This window comes from Crocodylus porosus, unplaced genomic scaffold (genome assembly GCF_001723895.1).
Source record: "Crocodylus porosus isolate Cpor-Errol unplaced genomic scaffold, CroPor_comp1, whole genome shotgun sequence".
Lineage (NCBI taxonomy): Eukaryota > Metazoa > Chordata > Crocodylia > Crocodylidae > Crocodylus > Crocodylus porosus.
In genome coordinates, this window is record NW_017728931.1 from 95,824,971 (window position 1) to 95,839,124 (window position 14,154).

General features: G+C 39.7%; 1 protein-coding gene across 2 annotated transcripts in view; it reads right to left on the reverse strand.

Annotated features, from left to right (window-relative positions):
• The window catches only part of DOCK4 (dedicator of cytokinesis 4), a 405,358-nt gene that overhangs the window by 356,098 nt on the left and 35,106 nt on the right, over window positions 1-14,154 (reverse strand). The window lies entirely within an intron of this gene.

The window sequence follows — 14,154 nt, forward strand, 5'->3', positions numbered from 1 at the left end:
CCCCTGGTGGGGCTGTGCACCTCCTGGGTTAGATGGAGGTCCTGCACTCTGGCTAAGAACCGACATGAGCGGTCAGACTTGGCTGACTGCTCTTCCCAGCAGATGTCTGGGAAGTTCAGGTATTTCATGATGACCACATCCTTAATAGACAGAACTCTCTACATTATAGTTTTGTTCAAACTGCTTTTTTAAAAACAATGTGAGATTATTGTAAATTTCTCACTTTAGTTTGTACCAATGACTGACCTGAAATGCAAAGTACAGTTAAATGTACTCAGACTAAAATTTGGCAACAAGTAAGTGATGGTAAAATTGCTTTGGCTTCCAGAGCCATGATAATTAACATGCTACTATTCCCCTGCCGTCAAATTTCCAGACCTAGAGAGTGCCCCGTGGGCAGGATAACACACACTTACGGGCTGGATTGTGCCAGTGCATGAGCCTGGGCTGTAACCAGATCCAGTGCACACGGCCAGATCATACCTGCAGACTGACCCTATGTATCACCTCCACATTGGATGCAGCCCACAGACCAACCTACAGAATCCAGCCCTTTGCCACCTGTCCAGTCCAAGGGTCCAGAAGGTGCCCTTGTATACCACTGTACTAGAACATGCATGTATTTTTATGCAGCAAGCTGCCTTTATTGTATCCCAAGTCATATCTTGACTTTCTAATCCCAAAAATCACTTATTCAGTAGGATTCAGGAGGAACTGTACAGAATATATTCATCACAGCAGAGGTGAATTGCTGCATTGGGAATCAGGGGACATGGTTTGTAGACTACCTTCTCTAGCTCTGTAAAGGAGCAATTCACAATCATACTTTGTGTCAGATTTCCCCCCCTGTATTTGAAAAAGTAAAGGAGGTAAAACATCTATTCTTACTTCATAGGGCTGTTGTGAGGCTTAATTAAGAAAAAGATTTCCCTGAATGTATGTGCAAATTAATAGCATCATTCTTAAAGTACTGTTTTAAAAAGTTAAATCAAAGCAAATCAAAGGTAAGTGGTGGAAACCACAATAATATGGATTGTGTAAAACTAGGCTCCCTAGAAATAAGTGGTCTGTATGGAAAAACCTTGCATTGATGGGTGAATGAGTTCCATTTCTGATTTCCAAGTAAGTGCCTCCACGTTAAATCAGCTTTCCCAAAGGTATGTGTATTTTCATGTCAGTATGGCTATGCATAAAAAGGAGGAAAACTGTGGGTAATGCAAGCTGTTTGTTAGCTAATTTCGTTTGATTTTTACTTTTATATCTGAACAAGTTTTCTGTCAGCAGCTTTTTGAACTAGTCAATCAGCTTGAAGTATGGTATAGGAGTACTTTCTTATCCAAAATACATGTTCAAACACCAAGAAATGTATTAATTGCTCAGTCAAATTTTAAAAATTACATTTTAAAAAAGAGGTTTCTAGTATGAATATACCGAAAACCAGGACAGCAAGCAAAGAAAGATAAAGATCACTATGGAAACATGCATTTTACTTCTACCAAGCCTACAATAGGGAATAAAAAAACTTTCAGAAAGCCGTAAGATTATATTCTAGAAATTCAGCACAGAATGGATTTAGTGGCAAAGACTGGATTTTTGTAGTGTTTGGGTTTTTTTGCAGGAGGGACTCCTCTGTCAGGCCCTGGAGTTGCAATGAACTGAACTCCTTCCATGAAATGACTTCTAACTGTTCTTAGCAGGATGTGGGATTTGCACTCTAAGTTTCCTTGAGGAATTTTTTTTTTTTTGCTAAAGAAAGCCTTTTGGTCTATCAGCTATGTAGCTTGTCTACTTTTTTTCTGAAACCAAATAAAATGGACTACAACCATTCCTTCAGGAAAAGGTACATGGCTCTCAACAGTCTTGTACAGCATTTTTAATGTAAATTCTGTCAATAATTATAAATAATTGGAGAAATCAGCACTAACCCTGTTCATTCTCTTTGGGAATGATAATGAAACAGGTTTGAAGCATCCTTTTTGGCATTTTCATTTCCTAACTGGATGTATGTTAAGTCTAGTTTCGTAGAATCTTGAACTGCAGCATCACTTGAACTGTAAATCTTTGACTGCAACATCACTAACAGAAGCAAGCAGAAAATATGTTTTTTTTTCCCAGTAGCTACACATTTGTGTCCTCTTAGAATTACTGCCATTTGTGTGTCCTTTTAAATGGAGAAACTGTGTGACTATAAGTCAGTCTGCACTGCAGGCAGTCCCCATCAGGGGAAGAGAAATTCTCAAGTACAGACCATGCTCTTCAGACTTTCCTTAAAAAAAGAAAACAACCCACACCTTGCTTGCATCTATTAATGCACCTGATAAAATATCATTGGTAGTAGCTTCTTACACTTCTTAAAAAAGAGCTGAGTGAAGCCTTACACCAAGCTTCATGATAAAAATCCAGTAAAAAAAAAAAAAAAAAAAATCTTTCAAAGCTTCTTAATCTTTCCTAAAAACATATTTTTCTTGATTGCTTGCTATATTTCAGTTCTCATTTATCTAAGAGGTTAACTACCTTGGGGATTTCTGAAAATTTCAGAAATGTAAGTTTTCAGTTGAGGTGCCTCCGCCTTGGTTAAGGTATAGTACTCTTACTTCAGTCACATTTTGACTACTGTTGTTGATGATGAGTCTCTGCTTTTCTCACTAGATAGGAATACTTGTCAGAAAATAGTTTAAACCTCCCTTGAATTTACAGGAGGTATGTTTGGCCTCAAGAGACTGTAACTTCCAAAAGATTGAAGAGAACCTAAACAATAACAATACTGCCATAGGCAAGTGCTGTAAAAATGGTGGCTGGAAACCAAACACATCAAAATCGTGTCAAGCCACTTCCACTTAAATATTACTCAGAGCCACCTTGCGCTTAGTATCTTTTTTTGAACAGTCAGTGGTTGGAACACTACCAACAACTTGTATATGTAGATCTTGTATACCTAATCTAACACCCTAAATCCGCGGTTCTCAAACTTTTTTTTTTTCCACAGACCACTTGAAAATTGCTGAGGGTCTCAGCAGACCACTTAATAAATTTTTTTTTTGTTCTACAAAACAAAGCACACAACTCATACTTTAACAGCAGTAGTCTTATCTTACCAGTACAGATGTTTTTGATTGTTCCACAACTGTTCTGCGGACCACCTAAATGGAACTCTGATCCGTGGACCACAGTTTGAGAACCTCCACCCTAAATCATGCATTTACATATGAATAGTACCTCACAAAACAATATAAAATGTCAAAAGTAAAAATACCATAGAGAACAACTTGTTAAGGTACACTTGAGCAGCCAATGCAGACACACTGTTTAGTTTAGGGAAGGGGTTCTCGATCCCCGGGCTGTGGTGGGTCAGCTGCTGGTCTGTAGCATGGTTGGCTGTTGGACCGGAAGTGGCTGCGGACTGGCAAGCCACAGCCCCCAGAGCCGGGCAGAGAAGCTGCGTCTCCTTCTGCAGGGCCCACAGCAGTGCAGGGTTTGGCCCACACCCTTACCTAGGGGGTGGGGATACCCTTACCTGTCTTCTGGCCAGAAATTCTGGACGCAGTTTACCAGGCTCCAGACACTTCCAGGCCACAGTTTGCCGGGCCATAGCATAAAAAAATTTGGGAACCCCTGGTTCAGGGCTTATTCTCCGGAATTCTTTGACTGAATAACATGCCACAGTTCGGTTAAACGCTGTTCACAACAGATTAATGAGCACAAAATTTAACCATACCATGAAAATCACCGCAGACACACTAAAAACAACACAGCAAAGATTACTATTCCTTAGAAACATTCCAGGCATGTCAACATATTGCAGTACAGCACCATTGCTGTATACTAAAATCACAGCACAATATGGGTGGTTACTGAGCTGTGCGCAAGCTCACAGTTAAATTTCACCACTATATCGCCATAGCAGCACGATATACCAGGGGCTGTGTGTCTACAGCCATGGAGCTGGCGATCACGTGTAGATGCATGTGATTTCTATGTTGCCATAACACACCATACAGCAATGTAGCACATCACTATGTCGCTGTAGGGAGACGTGGAGATGCACCCTCCTTCTCCTAACATTTGGCATCAGAACACAGCCAAAAAAATTCTTCACCTAGGTGCAGTGAATATGGATAAACAATAGCTAAGAGGCCTACAAAGTAGAGCCCAGCTGGAATTCAGGCATTTTAATCCAAGAACACAATCCCCCAAAAACTGCTTAAGCATGTGGGCACATGACAGGCAATAAAAACCTACAGTTCCACACCAAATGTTTCCTAAGGGCCTAGGTGCTACTGCTATACTGCAAGGGCATGTTGTTGGCTCAAATTCAGCTTATTGTCCACTGCAATCCCCATGTCCTTTTCTGCAGAGCTGCTGCTTAGCCAGTCAGTCCCCAGGCTGTACCAATACATGGGTCTGTTCTGTCCTAAGTGCAGGACTTTGCACTTGTTCTATTGAACCTCATGATACTTCTTTTGGTCCAATCCTCCAAATTTGTCTAGGTCTCTCTGAATCCTAGCTCTACCCTCCAGAGTATCTACTATTCCCCATAGCTTGGCGTCACCTGCAAACTTTCTGATGGTGTACTCTATACCTTCTTCCAGGTCACTGATTAAGATATTGAACAAAATGAGCCTCAGGACCGACCTCTGGGACACTCTACTTGATACTGGCTGCCAGCTAAACACTGAGCCATCGATTACTAACCTTTAAAACCAGGTTTATGATCCAGCCAGCTTTCTATCCAACTTACAGTCTGTTCATCCAACCCATACTTCCTTGGCTTGCTTGCAAGAATGTTGTGGGAGACCATATCAAAAGCCTTGCTCAAGTCAAGGTATAGCACATTCACTGCTCTCTCTGTATCCACAGAGCCAGTCATCTCGTCACAGAAGTCGCTCAGGTTAGTTAGGCATGGCTTGCTCTTGGTAAATTCATGCCAACTGTTCCTAATCACCTTCTCCAAGTGCTTAAAATGGATTCATTGAGGATCCTCTCCATGATTTTTCCAGGGACAAAGGTGAGGCTGACCATTCTGTAGTTCCCTGGATCCTCTTTCTTCTCTTTCTTAAAGATGGGCATTATATTTGTCCCTTTTCCAATCACCAAGGTCCCTTCCAATTGCCACAAGTTTTCAAAGATAAGCCCAGCAGCTCTGCAATCACGTCAGCCAACTCCCTCTACTTCAGCACCCTTGGGTGCATCGCCTCCAGCCCTATAGACTCATACACATGCAACTTTTCTAAATAGTCCCCAAGGTGTTCTTTTACCACTCTTGACTGCTCACCTCCTCTCCAAATTATACTGCCAGGTACAGTAGTCTGAGAGCTGACCTTGCCTGTGAAGGTTGAGGTAAAACTGCATTAAGTACTTTAGCCTTTTCCATGTGATCTGTCACTAGGTTGCCTTCACCATTCAGTAAGGGACCTACACGTTCCCTGATCTTCCTCTTGTTATTGACATACTTGTAGAAAACCTTCTTGTTACCCTTGACCCAGACATAAGATTCATTCTGGCACCAGGATCATTTCAGTCACCCTTTGCATTCTCTCTAGATGCTTCTTCAAGGGTGGACAGCAGAACTGTGCACAGTTGTCAAATAGCAGTCCTACCAATAACATGTACAGAGGAAATATCATTTTGCTGTTTCTATTTAAAGTTCCTTTTCAGTTACTTACGAAGATTATATTAGGTTTTTTACCACAAAACTGTACTGAGAAAAAGTTACAGTTAACTCCTAAATCTCTCTTTGAATACTGCTTTCCATCATGTAGATATAGCCCAAAAATTTTTGTTCTCAAATAAATTATTTTGCATCTGGCTGCAAATAAAAACAAACAGTGGCTATGAATGAAATAAAAATACCAAGCAAACCTCTCATACTAGGATGCGCCAGTGACAGAATTGAATTTAAGATTCTCAGTTTGTTTACATTGGAAATCTTTTGACCTACCCAGTAAAATAGAAATTGAAAGTTTATAAAGTCTCTTCTTGAGACTGCTCTACACTTCCAGAAAAGTGTAAGTTTTCACCTGAGTCAAGCAACTTAGATACCATCAAATAGATCTCTTCTAAACAATGCAAAATACATTTCCTACCTAGTAAATATATGATGGTCAAAAAAAAGAAAAGAAGCTGACTTCTTCAAATACTGTGTGCAGTGTTCTAAACTGGCAACGGACCAAAACAAAGTTCTCTTTATCAGCAGACACAAAAATAAGAGTATGCAAAAGGAATAAATACATTTCTCCTTGCTTAACCTTCCTGCTGAAAATAAGTCCTAAGGAAAGAAGTCTACAGCATTAAAAATTGGAGCTTCATCACTGTTCTCTTTTTACAAATAATTTCAATGAGAGTTGAGGAATCACCTTAGAGGACTGTATTTGTCTATTGCTTGTTTTGGGTTTTTTTAAATAATTAAATGATCAGCAGCTGGAACTACAATGAATGATTAACTTTGGCATACAAATACAGACAGAAGCAAATGATAGGATGCATGGCACAGTCTATTATATGAATGAAAAAGAAAAGGGCCCCTCCTTTTAGGTCTTCTAGAGGAAAAAATATCTTTTCTCAATGGAAAGGTAATCACTGGGTAAAATCTCTGGTGTCAAAGGAATCTACCTTGTACATTTCCTCATAAAATACTCCATTCTTTTGGGAATGGGGACACAGAGGGAGAGAGAAGAAGAAATTTCCTAGCGGAAAATGATCCCTTTCAGATGCTCTCTCAGAAAGACCAGGAGGCACCATATGAAAGGAAAATGCTGGTTCAGCTAAATATATCAGCAGAACAAAATTTTAGTTTCAACCAAAATAGAAAAGGGTCTAGACTGAGGTGGAAGATTTCCTCCATTTAACCTGACTGCACATAAATCCCTACAAGTGATAGATCCCATTTCTCAGGTTGATTTGCTATAAGTAACTACTACCATGGTAGTTACTTTCTGTCCATTAGGTTACTTCCCCTGGGGAAGAGCAATGTGCAGCAGAAAGACACAAATACAATTAAACTCATCAGCACGGATTTACAGCTTACTTCTTGACTAGAAGCCAAATTAAGTTGGTTTCACTGAAAAAAATTCTTATTGACTGTCTGACATTCTCTCTTTTTAATCCTACAGCAACTACGATCTAAGCATAAGGCAGTTCCATTAACTCTCATGTCCCAAGGCAGTAGGCTGTCATGTTTGTAGATAAATAGAATTGTCACTAGATTTTTTGCAAAACAGTAACATGCATATTAAGTGGCCTATGCACTACTTTAACTATTTTTCAGTAAGTTTGGAAATTCAGTATTTAAAAATAAAAACTAATGGACAAGGGGTAAGTTAAGCTACTCATACACCTTAGGGGGAACGTAAAAATATTAAGTCCTCAAGAAGGACTGTGCAGCATACTGTGCATTACTGTGCAGTAGCAGTTAAAGCAAAAAAAAAGTTATAGGACACACAGTTAAGGGGCAAAAAAACAGCACTAAAACCAAATTATTAGTGCATGTTAACCTGTAAGTTTGTTTTGTGTTACTGACTCCCTCTTTAAATAGTCATTCAGAAAGATAGAGGAGATGTAGGGTAGGTAAAAAGAATAACTAGAGACATCAAAACACTTTCTTATGAATAGCATTTATAATGATTTATTCCTTCTCTAGAGGAAAGGGTTCACATGCATGGTAAAGGTATTCAATATAGCAAGTGAGAAAGAGAAAGTAGGTCAAGTATATCTATTCACCCTCCCTGCTAACACAAGAGAAAGGAACAGCCAACAGAAATAGAAGACAGACAATTTTAAACATATAAAAGGAAATACCTTTTTCCACAACAATTAGTGTGGACATAATTGCTGCAAATATCAAAGTCAAGACTTTGACAAGAACTGGATGTTGTCCATTTGTAAGGACAATGAAAACATCCAAAGTACTGTAACAACAGTTAAACACAATGTCTGAAAAAGACATAAAGCTTCATGATTTAGGGCAGAAGCAGGCCTCTAATTGATGGGAATTAAGAACAACCTTTCCGTAAGGGCAAGTTATTTTATAACTGCCTATGATACAGCTTTTGACACATGCCTCAGAACCATGAGGCACTGACCTATGCTTGAAATGAATCAGGCCCATGCGAGAAATGAATCAGTCTGATCCAAGGTGTCAGCTCCTCCGTTCCTATAGGATCACAACATTTTCTTACAAGGGTTAATTTTTATTTTTATTTGATTACACACAAAAGACTGAACAACAACAAAAAATGTTCATATATTTTAAAGAGCATCTGAAATAACAGTTACTTTACTGCAGTACAACTAATCTATTTACAGTCATGAATAAATTCACTCCTCCTAGTCAGTTTTTTATCATATGCTTGTTTACCTCAACCTCTCAATTACTTCCTGTTATCAGTTGGATGTACAAAATTCTGCTTTACATTTTCAGAAAGGCATTGTGTTATTGTAGCTTGGTGCATCTACACATGCAATTAAGTCAAAGCAATAAACTCCAGCAAATATCACATCAAAGTTTATTACTTCCCAGCTGCTGCATTTACACATGCGATTTGAAGCGCAGCATGTTGAGCCAGGTTGCAGCAGACATAACTGGCAGGAGGCCTGGGGGAGAGGGCCCAGGGGGCTCACTGGGACATGAGGGTACTCCAGTGCAGAGCTAGCCAGGAGGCAGCACCCATACTGAAATACCCTCAGGTCCCTGCCAGCCCCTTCAGCATCTACACATGCATTGCTGTGGAGTAAAAAAGTACTATTTACAAGTACTATCTTGCTGCAGAGCTAATTAGTTTACTCTGGCTAATAGCCCTGCATGTGTGGATGCAAGTAGTTTACTGCAGAGCTAATCAGTGAACTCCACAGTAAACATCTTGTATAGATGTACCTGCTCAGCTTTATTTCCAGTTATAAAAGAGAAAAGCTCACAGCTAGTTAATTCTTTGATTGCTTGCTTCTTAAAAGGTATGAGGAAAAAAATAGTAACAAGTCGTAAATACAGCCAAACCTTCTGCTGCCTTAGTTAAATGAATTTAATTATATGTGGTCCAACTAACAGAACTGTATGCTGTTTTTCAATGTAATTCATGTCATGAACTATATACTGAACTTTCAAAGCTCCTAATAAATTTGGAATACACAGGGTTATATATAAAAACAAAACAAAACAAAAAAATCAATCTTCCTGAGTCTTTATCATTTTGGCCTACTGCTCTGTTGTTTAGAAACAACAGGAATTCTGCTTACTGTTTTGTACTTATTTACATGTAAAAGGGATCCAGACTACGTGTGAAAGGGCTGAGGGATGATTAATTTCTAAATGTCTGCTAAATCCTATTTCATCTTTCTATGTTGTGGTTTGAAGACAATTTACTGCTATATATCAATACATAAGCTTCCAGTTCTAGAATAAAAGACAAGACAGCATTTTCTGTAATTTTATACCAACCAAAATTAAGGTGTTACTTAACCAGTTATCAATTTGTATTAAGTTACAGTAGTTAATTTGTTGTATCCAACATACTATAAATTGTGAGACAAAGTAGAAAACTTAATGCATAATGGAAGAAACACTACAAAGTAAAGTGTAGGTGTTTTGACAATGCTGTGTGTAGAGGTTTACTTATTCTGCAGCTTGCTACCCAGTGGCCAGCATTATGATGAACTTTTAAAAATAATTACTTTTTTTTTTTTTAAATTAAATGGTATTACAGTCCTGTAAAGAGGATTTTAATTCAATTTCCACACAAGTTAATGATAGGTGAGGATCTGTGATTTATGAATAGTATTCAAGGCATTATTGCCGTCTTTCTTTTTATTAGTGATAAATAACTGCATTCAGTTTCAGTTCTTTAAATTAGCTGTTAGCTAAACATTAGCTGAATTAATGTGGAATGGATGTCTAGCTGAAATGAGTTCTCAAGATGCCACCACTACTGATTACCCCAGAATTCATAACAGGGAATATGTTCCCCCTAGGGTTATTTGCATTTGCAAGCATGTAGCATTATGCTGACTCTCTCTTCCCTATAGGTGTTCTTATTTTACAGTGCGAGACAAAATGACAAATCAAATTAGTTATTTAACAACAATGTGCTCAGAGCTGCAAGAAACAAATCTTGAACTCTAAAGAACTTACATTCTATAAAATAAATACAAAGGAAACAAAATGTAGGAGACTAAGACAAAGCTCTGGCAATCACTCGTTTTACCCCGATGGTCAACTATCTCTTAACTTCTGAGGAATCTAGCTGTTGACAATGGCTCTGAAAACTAGAACTGTGACTCTGAAATCAGCTCAATGCTGTAACAAGAGCTGGTGCAGTCAGTTAATAAACTGTAAGAGTTGGTTCTTAGGGACCTATTTTGTTAGGGAGGTGACTGCTACTATTTTGAGTAAAAGGAAATTCTCTCACTGTTTAAAGAAAAGAAGAAATTCATATTTTTATTCCATGGTAAAAAGGCATTTTAATAAGCCAGATTTTGAAACCACAGAACATGAGCCCCAGAATCTCTACTCGTCAAAAAGGGGTACACTCTCCTTGCCAAACATGGAAATATTTCTGTAAAACAGTCCTTTACTAGGAAGAAAGACTAGAAAGAATTCATATCGACCCCAAGGTTAAAAAATGATATGCTGATCTAGAGCAGATGTTGGCAGCCTACAGCTGACAGCTCCATTGGATCTGGCTCACAGACCTTCAGATGTGTTCAGCAGCAGGGGCCTTCACTCACATTGCACCATGCTATGCTCAGGCAACGGGGAGTTCTCTTGCACTACCCTACAGCCAGGCAATGGGGAAAAGCAGAAGCAGAAGAAGTTAGGCTGCAACCAGGTCCTAGATCCGGTCTGCCTCAAATCCAAGCTGAACAATTCTGGCCTATCAGTGGGAAACCTTGCTGACCACTAATCCAGAGACAGATGCTAAAATCATGAGACGGGCAGTGTTTAAAACAATCCTTCAAAATATGTATTATGGCCCACTAACTTAAGACTCACTCAAGTCTTCTCCATCTGTTGGGCACTGAAGTAGCCGAACTTGTGACTGTAATAACATAGCCACATTATGTATACATATAATGTGGCTATATTATTACAAATCGCAACTTCCAGATCATATAAGGATTATAGCCTATATTGATTATAGCATAATGCTATAAACAATATAAGCCACAATACAACATAAGCCATAATCCTCATACAAACTGGAAGTTGCTCTCGAGACTATATATAATCCTATACATAGTCTCATTCGCCTGCAGTAACATTATGTAGATATTTAATATGAGGATGAAAAGAAGACAGTATTGAGGAAATGCATAGATGAATGGTCTAGGGAAGAGAAAATACATCTGATTTGCACACTAAAAATTAACCTACCAGGAAGGATGCAAGTCATTCCAGAACATTTCTGTTACTTCCTCTTCCATCCCTTCCATGAGACAGTACTTTTCTATTATCAAGCATCAAAAGACTGAGACCTAGTAGTGCAGATGTTTAATCCTCTGTCCATGGTTAAAAAAAAAAAAAAAAAGGAGGAAAGAAAGCAAGTCATCTGCATGGACTTTAGAACAAGTAGGGCAGTCCATCTGGAAGAATGTCAGGGTGGGGTCCAAGATACTGTTATACTTAGGTGTAATCCCCAGCCAAAGCATTCAAGTGAAAATACAGCAAAAGCAATACATACATATGAAACTGAGGACATTAACAAGTAAGATTTACTTGGTAAAAAGACACCATTAAATCCATCAAACAAGTAATCCATCAAATGTTCAGCAGTGTTAGTGCACGTTCTTCAAACAAATTGGTCCAAAATGAAAAGCCACTCAACCTAACTTTTGGAAAAGGAAAAACGAGCATCTCCGAACGCCACTGGCCTTGTGTAAATACTGTATTCATTCAATTAGAAGACAAGGTTTTCTCCCCATTTAACATGGGAGGAAAGGCCTCTCACCTTAGAGTTGAATACGAGGTGGCAGGGAGCAGGAAGCTGCTGTGGCTCTGGCCTGAACCTAACCAGGGCTGGGGCCAGAAATGCAGCCACTGTCTGCCCCCTGCTGCCTCTGCACACCCTGCCACTCCTCCAGCCTCAAGAGCCTGCTGCCCCCAGTCTCCCCACACCATGCCACTTCTTCCCCTCTGCCACACTCATCCTTACCTTTTGTTCCATGCCAGCAAGCTCTGTCCCCACTGCAGTCTGGAGGATGGAACACATGCTCCAGCCCAGCCTTGTAACTGGCTCTGTACTGTTGCTATGGGGCCAGGCTGGAGCTGTGCTCAGTGTCACAGGCTGCAGCAGGGACAGAGCCTGCTGGCACAAAGCAAAGGCAAGTGGGGGATGAGGGGAGGACAGGCAGGGGGTAGAGAATTCAGGGAAGGCTGGAGATGGGAAGAAGGGAGGTAGAGACTGCAGGCTGTGGGGGGCAGAAGTAGCATAGAGGAAAGGAAAGGGGGGCAGGACAGGGGAAGAGGGGCCAGGGCCCTATGGCTACAGGGGACAAACTGTCTGCCACTCTCACTACCTGCCCACCCCCTACCACCTGTCTCCCTACTGCCTGCCCTACCACATATCCCGCTTCTGCCTCCACCACTCTCTATTCTCCTACTGCCTGCCCCATTACTGACCCCTCATCCACCTCTACCACCACCGCCTGCAGTAGTGGGGTGGATGAATTTAAGATGCTCCTTCAATAATTAGATGCGGTGTATGGAAAATTATAATAAGTTTATAAGTTTTCCATGTATAGAATCTAATTATTGGGCAGTGGCCACGTGAAATTCAGGGTTGTCTTGTATTCTGGTAAATACGGTACTACTTACATCTGTTAAGAAGAAATACCACAAATATATTACAAATTTAACTTCAGCTCAAGAGTTTTATCTGAGAAAAAGAACTTGGGTAAAATTTTCAAAAGGCTTCTAAGTCAGTTACTGAAATTCCCATTTTCAAAAATGACTTGAGCACCTAAGCACTTAAGTACCCTAGCACATCCACATAGTTCCTAGTAACTAAGCTAGCTTGGTTGTGCCACGTAGACGTGCCCTCGGATGCTTTTGAAAAAAATTGTTCCTTGTTTATTTACCTGTAATGAAATCAAGCAATAGATTTGTAAACCCTTAACCTTTTCTTTTCCTCTCACATTTCTGGTAGTTTATAAGGTGACAAAGGCTTCCATAGTCTATCACTCTTTTACTGACCACAGTAAGAACTTCCAAAAACATCTTCTCTCCAACAACATCTGTCACTGCAATTCTCTTCAATTACAAAAGGGAAAATTCTCTCCTTGACACATATGCCCAACTCCCATTATCACAAGTGGTATTTTTGAGATTACTAAAAGGATAATATAACTCTAAGACTATTTAGTAAATAAGGGATCCCATCTCCTAAATATACAAAGGAGTTATATATTAGAGTAATCTCTTTTTAATGTCTAAATTAGCTCCCTAATACAGACACTATATTGATTTAGACTGGTTAGTAATTCCAAAGGCAGAGGCCATCCTTGATTTTTTAAATATCTAAATGAAAGGTTGACCAGCTAATTCAGCCAAACTAAGTATTTCTTACACAAGTCAGGAAATGTTCTCCAGTACAGCAGACTGAAGGTAAATCCGTTTACCAAGTTCTCTTTGCTGTTATTATCTCTTGGATGCTTCTGGCTCCTACTTATCTCCTGTTCATTTCTGCATATCATTAATAAGTGAATGGTCAAAAAGACCTTAAAATGTCTCTCTAAAATAAGATCTGGAGAAAGCTCATTTTCAGAGCATCATTTTAAATGTATTATATTGAAGATAAAAAGACACACATAGTTTCATAGTAGCTAGGGTCAGGAGGGACCTGAACAGATCATCTAGTTTGACTTCCTGCCGCAGGCAGGAATGAATGCTGGGGTCACAAGACCCCAGACAGGTGATCATCCAATCTCCTCTTGAATTTGCCCAAGGTACAGGCAAGGACCACTTCCCTGGGAAGTTGGTTCCAGATTTTGGCCACCCTAACTGTAAAAAATTGCCTTCTGATCTCCAACCTCTAAACCTATTCTCCATCAGCTTATTACCATTGTTTTTTGTCACCCCAGGTGGTGCTGGGGAGAAAAGGGCTCTACCTATTTGCTGTTGATCTCCCCCAATGAGTTTGTAGGCAGCCACCAGGTCCCCCCTCAGCC